This window comes from Engraulis encrasicolus, chromosome 1, assembly GCF_034702125.1.
Source record: "Engraulis encrasicolus isolate BLACKSEA-1 chromosome 1, IST_EnEncr_1.0, whole genome shotgun sequence".
In the NCBI taxonomy this organism is placed as follows: domain Eukaryota; kingdom Metazoa; phylum Chordata; class Actinopteri; order Clupeiformes; family Engraulidae; genus Engraulis; species Engraulis encrasicolus.
The window spans coordinates 18,636,156-18,648,290 of NC_085857.1; the positions used below are offsets into that span (position 1 = coordinate 18,636,156).

General features: G+C 43.7%; 1 long non-coding RNA gene across 1 annotated transcript in view; it reads left to right on the forward strand.

The window, feature by feature from the left end:
• The first annotated feature begins 6,296 nt into the window (after positions 1-6,296).
• Positions 6,297-12,135, forward strand: part of LOC134448949 (uncharacterized) — a 33,935-nt gene continuing 28,096 nt past the window's right edge. The window contains exon 1 of the long non-coding RNA XR_010034877.1: positions 6,297-6,364. This is a non-coding gene — a long non-coding RNA (uncharacterized LOC134448949). The remainder of the gene's footprint in view (positions 6,365-12,135) is intronic.

Below are 12,135 nucleotides of genomic sequence, written 5' to 3' on the forward strand. Positions count from 1 at the left end.
AGTGCGGTAGGACGAAAGGCCTAATTTTCCCAGCTGATGACCTGTCTAAATGTTTTGAGATTCACGATATGTCTCTTGCCTTATGACTTCAAGACAACATGCCAATGGGGAACTTAATCCAACAGTAAACAGATCAATTAAATCAAAGAGTCTGTTCTATATTGTGATGGCTGTGACTGTGACACGTCGACTGTATTTGATGCCATCTTAAGTGTTTTTTAGTTTTTTGATGCCATCTCAATCCCTATGTTTCAGCTCACAAATTATGTACCTGTATTAAGATAGTGTGGTGATTTTTGAGTGGTAATGGCTTACAAAGAGTTAAATTGCATTTATAAAGCACATAGAAAACGAGAAAAAATCTTGTATAGCAGAAAACAGAACAGGCCGACTTTGTGCTGACAATTTGAATATGTGAAAGAATGTACAAACAGGCATACATAATATTATCAGAAGAGGGTTTTAAAGGCAGTCATGGGTAAGTGGTTAGGGCGTCAGACTTGAAGGCCAAAGTTAGCCAGTTCTACCCGTGACCCGCCAGGTTGGTGGGGGGAATAATTAACCAGTGCTCACCCCCATCCTCCTCCATGACTACGGTACCCTGAACATGGTACTGTCGCGCTGCATTGCTCCCTTTCAGCCGCCATTGTGGGCCCCCTTGCACGGGTGAGGCATAAATGCAATTTTGTTGTGTGCAGTGTTCACAGTGTGCTGTGGAGTGCTCTGTCACAATGAGGGTTGGAATTTCCCAGTTGGGCTTTCACTTCACTTTCGGGCTTTCACTTCACATTGAGACAGGTAGAAAAGTACTAGAAAAGTTGCAATAAAACCAATATGCTGTTGCTTTGAGGCAGTGGAAAAGTAGGTCAGGGTGCATGATGAAACCACAATGCAGCTTTTGTCTGCATTATTAGACTTGTGTAAATGTTACATAGTGGTGACAAATTTAGTTGAAGTCTAATTGAATGTTATTATATGGTGTGATGTCATCGGTCGAATGCTCCATTCATTTCAACGGGGCTCCCCAACGTTCGCACGTCTATTATGTAAGGGTTAACGTTCGGCGAGAAGGTCGCTACCGTGGAATAGCAGCACGACAGAGAGAATCTTTAGACTCCGACGTGGAGCGGAGGGGTCTTGTTCTCTCTGAAGTGCTGCTATTCCACAAAGCGACCGACTCGCCGAACGTTAACCCGCTTATTATATGGATATACTTAAATGATTCACACATGGCGGGGACATTTCTTTAGGCCTATTTAATGTTAAGATTGTTGCTGCGCAAAACAAAACAGTGCCGTTGTGGAACACCGCTAGGCAACAGCTAGGTAGGCTAGCCAGGACAACAGGTGTTGTCTATCACAGCAGCTGATTAGAGTCTTGTTGAAAAGTCGCTTTAGCAGTGAAAAGTCTTGTTGCCATTGACAGCGGTCTGTTATAGACCAACCCGTCCGTTATCGAAAAATAACAGACGTGCGAACGTTGGGGAGCCCCGTTGAAATGAATGGAGCATTCGACCGATGACGTCGCACCATATAATAATTTTCGATAACAGACGGGTTGGTCTATATCAGACCGCTGTCAATGGCAACAAGACTTTTCACTGCTAAAGCGACTTTTCAACAAGACTCTAATCAGCTGCTGTGATAGACAACACCTGTTGTCCTGGCTACCTAGCTGTTGCCTAGCGGTGTTCCACAACGGCACTGTTTTGTTTTGCGCAGCAACAATCTTTTGACATTAAAAACTATAGGCCTAAAGAAATGTCCCCGCCATGTGTGAATCATTTAAGTATATCCATATAATAAGCGGGTTAACTTTCGGCGAGTCGGTCGCTTTGTGGAATAGCAGCACTTTAGAGAGAACAAGACCCCTCCGCTCCGCGTCGGGGTCTAAAGATTCTCTCTGTCGTGCTGCTATTCCACGGTAGCGACCTTCTCGCCGAACGTTAACCCTTACTTATGTGTAGCGCCCCCTACAGTACACCATGTAGCGACAGCGCCCTCTGCAGTAGACTACGCCACCCCTTGATTAACACCCTTAGAGCAAGAGGAACTCTGTCAGAAATCCACACGACAAGGTTGTTTAGAAAAGTATAAAAATACAAGCTTTTATTAAATTACACGATAAAAAGACTCTTTGGAAGTGTTGCAGAAGGGGAAAGAAAATAAACATAACGGGGGGACCCCAAGTACCCGGCCGGCTACCAGCCAACTCAGCAGAACGGCGACAGACTAGAGCAGACAGTCTCCATTACACACGTGACGGGAAACAAACCCCTTAAGGCAGACCGCAAATAATTCAGAATATTCAAGCACTGCACCCTTTTTTACACACGAGAGGGGAAACAACCCTTATGGTAAAACACAGTCAGAGAAGTGTACACTGCAACCTTAAGTTTACAATTAAACACACTTGATCACTCAGAGTTCACTATTTCACTCTACTAAGGTGACTGGTAACACGAGGAGACTGTATGCCCTAAGCCCGCTACCGCAAATAGGCCTAGCCAATAGGGCCTGGTGCGGACCGGGAGTTGAAGGGGATTTGGAAGAGGGGGCCACACAAAATAAGACAAACAACAGGTAAACAAGAAAATAAATGAGTCCCCCTCAGCCTGTGACCGACTATACACTTAGTCCCCTGTCCCTCTGGCCACCAGGACAGAGGGGGATAAACAGAAACAAAGCTAACCGGGTCAGACTCAGCCAACCAGTAGGCAGCAGCTAGCAGCACATACACACTCACACAACTCATGCACTCAAAAGAACTTAAAAGAGAACAGCAGCTGAACTGCGCAGCATATGGATCTGAATCAGGAAAGAAAAAGAAAAGAAAAGAAAAATACAAAAACCATTACCACACAGATATGATATTGTCATTCCCCATTTAAAACACAAGGTTGTACAAATTTGTCAATAAAACTCCACTATGAAGTTGACTAATCAGAATTAGTTAACCATCAACGTTTACAAGATTACCAATACCTCCCCGGAGATAGTAACAGGCAATGAAAACAAGAGGGTTATCAGAATGCAACACTTTTGCGTAATTTATAACATACCTGTGGCTATCTTTTGATACACACAGACACAAGCGTTGGGGTGGGTCCCCAGGCAACCCCACTACTCAGACCGGCACTGGTTAGCAAAGAGAGAGAGAGAGAGAGAGAGAGAGAGAGAGAGAGAGAGAGAGAGAGAGAGAGAGAGAGAGAGAGAGAGAGAGAGAGAGAGAGAGAGAGAGAGAGAGAGAGAACGCAAGAGAGCGATCATTACACTGCTGAACGTTTACGCTTACAAACAAGGAGACATGGCAGCAACCAAAACGGTAGCATACCTTCATGCACATCATACGGATGCCTAGGCAGTCGTGCCTCCATCAACAGTCGCACGCTCAGTCAGACGCTGTACCAAGGCAGCAGATAACGCCGCTATCACAAGGCAAGAGGCTCCTGGCTATTTCCCCCTAAACCAACCAAACAGTAGAATTTAGTGCTCAGCAAAGTACCATCAATAATTAACCCCGATAAAGTAAAATAAAACCGCTGCATACCTTAGGGTGAACAAACGCCAACCAAACGCCGCCAGCCACACAGCTCCCAGCTAACACCGGAGGAATGCTACCTGCCTAAGGACCCCAGGTGCCCATATAGATGCCAGCGCCTAATGAACCAATCACGTTTGCGCTAAGGCCAACGCATACACAGGAGGGGGTTGAAAGACAACCATTTAAAAGGGAAAATGAATAACAGAACTACTCTGCCTTCAGTCCCACACGCTACATTTATTTCACAGAAACTGTGAGCAACATATAACAGCCAAATTATAACTATTTGTGCTACTAAGTCATTGCTTTTTTTCTAACCAACTGCTCGGGGGAACACTAGTATGTGTAGTGGGGCGGGGTAAAGTTCAATAAGTAGTCGACTACGCCATGGGGAATAGCCCCAACAACCAACCAAAACCTCAATCACTTGGTAATACCAGAAGGTTAAGCACACAGGTTCGTTGCAATTAAAGAGTAGAGACAGAATTCCATTCACATGATATAATTTATTTAAAGACAAATCAAAACCTGGTATGGTAAGGAGAGGGAAGGAATATGCAGTTAACTAATAGTTTATTGACAATAGGGCATTAGGCCAAGACACAGACAGACATGATGCATACATACAACATTCACAGGAGTGGAGGAGGGACCCACCAGAGGGAGGTGTCTCTTCAGTAACAGAGGCCCAAGAGGCCACACGTGGACTATAGTGATACTACAAACACACAATTGGAAGCTACACTACTACACACTGTAAGGAGTGCAACACACCACAACAAGAGGGCGCCTGCCACTAGGTAACCAGCCTCCCTTCTGAGAACCCGCTCCACTCCTGGAATAAGAGACAGAATGACACATGAAGCGGGACAAACAAAAACACATAGGCCACTTGGACCAATGCGCTTCGCCTGGCATGCAAGGGTTAAATTGTGACAAATAAGGCAGATAGCCAAGCAAGCAAAATAGCACGGCAAAGCAAATCAAAGTAAGCAAAATAATGGCACGGCAAGCAAAGCAAAAGAAGTCACACCATGCAAACCCAAAAGAAATACAGCACTGCAAGCTAAATTAACCCTGCAAACCCAGATAAACGCAGCCAAAAGCCATGCATAAAGTAGGCCAGGCAGAGCCAAACACTGGATTGACAAGACAAACAAAACAAAATACAAATAAACGAAGGGAAACAAACAAAAAGATACAATCACACACGCGCACGCACACACACACACACACACGTCCGCGTCCAGAGGGCACTGGCCCAAAGCTGTGGGCAGCGAAAGTTAGCAGCAGACGTACGGATTGGACAGAGACAAAACAGCGGCACAGCTATCAGCTGGTAGACTGAGGATTCCAACTGACCAAGGAGTCAGGCACCACCGCAGATGATGCCGCTGAAGCACAGAAAGCAGAGAACGAGCGCTCCGCCCCAACGCAACCGTCAATCGGGTTTAGGTCACGGACGCCGAGTCCTCGCTTTTGCACCACGACTCAATGCGACCACCAAACGCAGCAGAGAAACCAGAGACAGGGGAGGTAGCCACCTGAGCAACCCCTTTCACAAACGGGAGATGTCCTCAACCTCCACTTCAAACGCGGAGCACAAGCCGAGAAAGCGCTGAGTTACCCCTTCCACACAATGAGGTTATCTCCAGCTCCACTTCCAACGCGGAGCACAAACCGAATCAGATCGGATCAAGCGAATGGTCAAACACAACCAGTGTCACTCATCACGGTCGCACAGCCTAAACAAAGAATAAAAGCTCTCCTGATCACTAATTGATTACCATCCGCCGTGGGTGTAACATCCTTACGGTAGTGTGTCAGGAGGACGTCAGCTCATACGTCATTACGGTAACGTGTAGTCAACAGGCACATGAGCGCAGCCTTTCCCATTACATATGCAGTGAGATCATCTGGTGTGTCGTGAAAATTACAGATTGTAGATTGTTCATTTAGGCATTGGGGTGTTATTTTTGTTATCCTTTACAATTGATGATGTGTCTTGGCATTTTTGTCTTAGAAAAGATGTGTCTTTGCTCAAGAAAAGTTGAAAGCCACTGTACTTACACTTTTCTAAACCTGTTGTTTGCTTGTATGTATGCCCTGTGTGCTAGAGAGAAATAAACCAAGATAATATTGCCCTATAAAAAGGGATTCAAATACGCAAGGTAATTATAATTGTAATAATATACAGTAGACCAGAGCCAAATTCACGATAGAGAAGTTTCCATGGCATTATGGAAGACACTGATTGGCTGAGGAAATGGAAATGAGAGGGCCTGAGATGAAACAAAAGTGAGAGGAGTCAAGCCCTTAAGTGGAACTTGTTTTGAATGTGCTACTAAGCATCTCAGGGCAGGTTTCCGGGTTGCAACTCTGTGTAGTCTGTCTGTTATGGTGGCTGTTTGCAGAGACTGTGCATAAAGACTTGTGAATTGATTGTATAGCTAGCCTACATTTATGGTGTAGGCCTACTGTCTTTTGTGCAACTTCACTAAATAAATATGTACTTTTAGATCTGTTTGGACCACCTGGTTTGTGTCGACTGGACCTGATTTACAAGTCCACCCTCTGAGGAAANCAGAGGGATTGTTAATCAAATTCTTCGACAAAAGACAATAGTCATGAGTCAGATAGGCATACAGGAAAATGTTTCAAACTGAACTGAAACTCGACAATGTTTTAATCAATCCTGGTAAGATTACTGAAAACTGTCACTCAATGCTATTTTCTTATTTATGTTTCCTGACAGACACTGCTGTTGATTGTACGACCCCAATGCCTTTTGATAATGGGAATGTAGATGAAGGCTACTCAGGTAAGAGACTTGGAAAACATTTGCCTGATAAGTTTTTTCCCTGTTGGCTGAATCTCTTTTTTTTGTAACTTTATGATATTACTGAACTCTTCACACAGATGCACAATCTATCACCAATTTGCCAAACTTATAGCTTACTTTGCAATTATTTTGAAATTTACTTTGCAAAATGAAGAGTTCAGATGCAAACCCTACTAACAATGTTTAGTTCCAAGAAGGTTCCTGGAACACAAGCGCTTGGTTCCACTTTAGTCTTGATTATGTTCCCACTTGGTTGGCAGGAAAGTTTTTAATTTTAGTTCCCAGAATGTTACATGTGTGGTTCCCATTCCGTTCCCCCAACATTCTCTCACCGGCCCTTTTTTCTTGTTCATGTCATGTTTGTTCCCTCGCCGTTCCCATGTGGTTCCCTTAACCTTGTTGGTCACATATTTGGTTCTCCAGACGTGCTCCTGTTGTTCCCCCAACCTAGTTTATTACGTGTTATGGTCCTGCCCCCCCTATCCTTCACCATGATTGAGGTACCCTGATCATGATACTGTACCACCTCCCATGCTCCACCGTGACTGTAACACCCCGTGCATGGCACCACTCCATACTGTACTGTTATGGTAATGTTTAGAGCTGCCTGATACAAGTACATGTATGGGATCTATATTTATTTTTTTAATTTGTGCAGTCCTGTACCACAATGAAATTAAGAGCAGAGCTCTCAAGTCTCACGCACTGAGCGTGTGACACACTCTGGTAGTTCGCTTTTTTAGACATTAAGCCCTGTTTGTGTGACTTCTGGGGTGAAGTAGAGATGTTCTCATCACAATTTTGACATTTGGTGCTGAACGGAGCATTTGGGTATTCAAGACTGCAGCCCCCCCACCTTTACATTGACTCCAATGAAGCACTCAAGCAATCGATCATAAAATGGCATTAAACTTTCGTTTGCAGAGACATGAAACTCACCGAGTGGTCAGAGGTGGGCAGCGATACGTTGGCTCGAAAATCACCGCGAAATACGCTTCCAGAGAAGATATATTCATTATTGTCCGTCTTCATTGATTGTATTGGTTTGACTAGTATTACTCCGCGCGACCGGAAATGGGGGTGCGTTGTTTTACGTTACTATCTATGGTTTGTATGCAAGCTGTAGTTTTTGTAGCCAGTCCCGCTCAAAGATAGCCGTTCTACCTCGCTCCTTGATGTCTACATAAACAACACACTATCGCTACCTACTGGCTGGATGTCTACTGCTATTCAACGGCGTCTGGGGAAAAATAGGTCCGCCAATTGCTAAACAACAGTTAGAAGGCATATTTCGCTGCAATTTTCGGGTCAATTTATCGCTGTCTACCACTGACCACACGGTGAGTTCCATGTCTTCTCAAACAAAAGTTAAATGCCATTTTATAATCGATTGCTTGAGTGCTCTATTGGAGTCAATGTAAAGGTGGGGGGGCTGCAGTCTTGGATACCCAATGCTCCGTTCAGCACCAAATGTCAAAATTGTGATGAGAACATCTCTACTTCACCCCAGAAGTCACACAAACAGGGCTTAATGTCTAAAATAGCGAACTACCACTTTCAGAGTGTTTTCACACTCTCACACACCACACATGCGTTTTCACACGCCCGCCGATAAAACTCGCCAGAGTCAATTTTCCTCCTGGCAATGTTTTCGAATTTGTTTAGGGTGGAGGTAAAGCCCTGCTGGCTCTATCACGCATGACACGTGAGAGGGAGATATCCGATGCATCAACTTACAAGTGTTGTGCACCAGCTTGCATAACAATGGTGACAACTCTTTAGGGTTGCCAACCGTCCCTTGAAATACGGAATCGTCCTGTATTTAGAGATAAAAGTACGGGTTCCGTATTGAACTGAAACGGGACACGGGACGTTAGAATGCAGGAAATTACATCTAAGAAATGCAAAATTTTCTGGGGGACGACCCCCAGACCCCCGGCACGATGAAGTGTCCCGTATTTTTTTCATTGACAGTTGGCAACCCTACAACTCTTTAAAATATAAAATAAACCCATCCACCCCAACATCGCGATCATAAAATGTTCACAATAATATCCCCAGTATATTTACACCCCCAGTACATTAAACATTCACAAACACACTTTAAAACCATAAACAGTAACAGCATAACCCACTCCCAGCGTGCTCAGTTTCAGGAAGTAACAACTGTCGTTGAGCCAATCAGAATAATAGATCGCTATGTTGTTCAAGTATGTTCAACTGCAGTGTGCAGGGGCCAGGGGGCAGGTCTGGATGAGATGTCCCTCCTCCCCCCTGAGCACATCGAGTCCCCTTGTCATCCAGCGCTAAGTTTCTACATGGGAAGAAAAATAGCTCTGGAAGTCATTGCATTGCGCACTTTGAGGAAAGATAGAGCGAGACCGATTCTTGCTGCGCTCCCGACCGGTGTGAATGCGTGTGCCTGTGTGTGTGTGTGTGTGTGTGTGTGTGTGTGTGTGTGGTTAGGTCCTGTACGTTGTAACGTGTGCGTGGAGATCACCTGTGCTCTCGATAGGAGGGCACGCACGCCTGTGGGCATCGTCTCCTTCCCGTTCCTTTTTGTTATTTTTCTTGAAGTGTACAGAACTGTTTGTCAGTATAACGCACATTGCTCTCGTATTCGGGTCATGTCCATACCTGTCACTCTAACCCTATTGGCCTTCCCAAGACTTCGGACCGGCATATATTCCATTAGTTAGGCTGTAGTGTTACTCGTGGTGAGTGACCAACAAAGCCTACACATATCCGTTTCAAGTTACCGTTAGTTTAGGAATTAATAGCAAGCTATAAGCTATTAAAAACAGGCTATGCTGGCGATGTTTTAGTGTTTGTTTAGTCCTTTAGTCCGTTAAGTACTTTTCCCGAGTAGAATGACTTTGGTTTAGTCACCTTATGCCGTGTCCAGACCAAGAGCGAACTAGCCTACGCTGCCTGGTAGCGTGGGTAGCAGAAGAAGTTTCGCCTTGAAGTCGCTGTATTCGCTCGAGACGCAGCATTGACATGTTTGATTCAGCTAATCACATAACGGCTCTTGCTTGACAGCCTGGGACATTCGGAGATATGAACGTTCCGATTGGTTTTCGCCGAACAGCGTCAGAGCGAATTCGCCTGCGATTAGATTTAGTTTAATCGTCAAAATTCGCTCTGGTACCGCAAGAAGCGTCGCTCCTGGCAAATTCGCTTGCAGGTTGCGTGCCCTCCATAGAGAAATAATTGCTTCCTTCGCTTCATTCGCTCCGTTCGCTCCTGGTCTGTACACGGCATTAGAGCTGTCATGGACATGTATAGGCATACGTTTTTTCTACACGTTTGTAACAGGCTGTTGTTTATTTAGAATGTCAGGGAAGAAACAGAAGAGCCTTCTTTCCTTCTGGGAAAAGGCTCAGAAACCAAAGGCAGGGGGGCAGATAATGTGATGATGGAAGAAATTGCTACTACATCAGTAGAGATGGCAGAGAAGACTTTGGCTGTGTGTTCATATATCTGTATGTCGTCCAGTATTTCACTGGAAATATAATAATGAGGATGTCAGTGGAGCGTGGTAATGTCAGTGCCAGCACCCATCTTTTGCATGGGCCTTTGGGTTTCTCAAGCTAACTTGGTTGTTTTGAAAGGCAATATATAAAATTATTATTATTATTATAACACACACAAAATATTCAACATATTTTAGTTTTCTTTACTAGATGAAACAAATGTCATAACTAGGCCTATTAGTGCTACTTATGTGTTATTGTTGTTGTAATAACCGGCCGATGGGCCATGGGCCGAAGGTTCAACTGCTGTTACTGGCTATCTCACAAAGCAAGGCACAAGATGAAGTTAGCAAGCTAACAAATGCCATAAGCCAAAAGTGCTATTACACTCACAGAAATAATTCACCCCAAAACATCAGATTTATTTAATTTGATTGATGACAAAAATGCATACATTTTGAATAGCTAAGTTTTATGCAATCCTGAAAACTAAAGCCGGGCATACACTGTGCGATATTTTCACTTGTGGGTCTTAAGCTTCTGCTCACACTGCACGATGGAGTTTCACTGTTTAAAAGTTCACAACTCACGACTCACGTCCTCACACTACACGAGCCGACAGTCGGATGCGAGCGAAATGCTTCCACCGTACGACGCGACAGGCATGTTTCCCCGGTCTGCAGAGGAGGGAACATGCGCACCTGAGGTGGAGATGAGGTGGCGCTCAACAGCGAATCGCACGGCTCTATTCATATGTGCATGTGAAGTGTCAAATCGGGTCGTAGCACTGCTTTAACTGTGCAATTTACTCACGAGGGACGTCCAGGATTTCAAACAGTTTTGATTTTCTTGCGACCCCACGATTGCGCGATCATGAGGTGAAATCGCCTGTCGTTACCCCATGTACACTACATAATGGGAGACTCACGATTGACCTGCGATTGAGCAAGAAATCGTCCCGACACTCCCAAAAAGTTGTGCGAGTGCCAAATAAAAACGGGGCAAAAGTCGCACAGTGTAGGCCCAGCTTTAGACTTATAGGATGTATAGAAATTCATTAAATAAATCCTATTCATTTGAAACCTATAACCCTCAATTTATGCATTTAGTATTAATAAGACTTGTACATTTAGAATGGATAAGATTTATGCAATTTAATAGATGACAAAATTGCATGCATTCAGAATGAATAAGATTTATGCAATTTAATAGATGACAAAAATGCATACATTTTACTTACTTAATCTTTATATAAACCAATCAAATAAATCTGAAATGATACACAACTTTTTTCACATAAAGCTTATTTATTTGCAACACAATCATCAGTGCAACACCTAGCCACTTGGACACAGCAAGGGATCCCAAAAACAGAGTCATACAAACGTTAAATCACGAAGTGATTATTATTAAGTAGTTGGTTATTCACAACACCAAAAGTAAAAACAATACGGTACTTCACATGCTTGAGTCACGCAGCTTACCGTTCACTTAAAAGAATCCAAACCTGCCAAATCAATTGGACCCATGAACATCATGCACTCTATAACGTAAAGAGATAGTATATTTAAACTATAACATCACTATCATATCCGCACTCAAATTTCACAGCTCCCACAGTGTGCACAGATCCAGTTAGCCAAGGCGCTGCTAATGACCCGGTGTGCGTTCCATTCCCCGCACTGTGCACTGTGTACTGAGATGCAGTGCACTTCCCACCCTCAGCTTAATGGCAAATAAGTGCAGATATTTTGGCTGACACAAGTGCGTGGATTGAGACGTGATTTTTCATCTTTTGACATCAATTCCGGCTCGTTTTTGTTTTTGGGGGGCGGGACTAAGAGTGTTGAAAAACGGTTAAAACAATGTTTACAAACAGTCCTTACTACTGAACAAAACAACTTCTGTACATTAGAGTTCTGTTTCTGGACACATGAAAACACGTTTGAAACCATGTAAACTTGTAGTTTTCTATTAGAGTGGACCTTTAATGACAGGTTAAGGTTAGGGAATGTTTTGGTCAGGGCACAATTTAAATTGCTATAGCAGTGTTAATTTCGTGACAAAATATTTTCGTCCTAATTATCGTTAACGATTGTTTTTCCCCTGACGACAATAAAACGATGACGCATGCGTTTGTACGAAAAATATAGCGATATTGATTTATATTTTCGTCAAAATTTTTTAAATGTGACTACAATACCACCGGAGACGAAAACCAATAAGAAGCATTTTTGTTAATATGTCACTGGAACATTTCAAAAGAATTGCCTG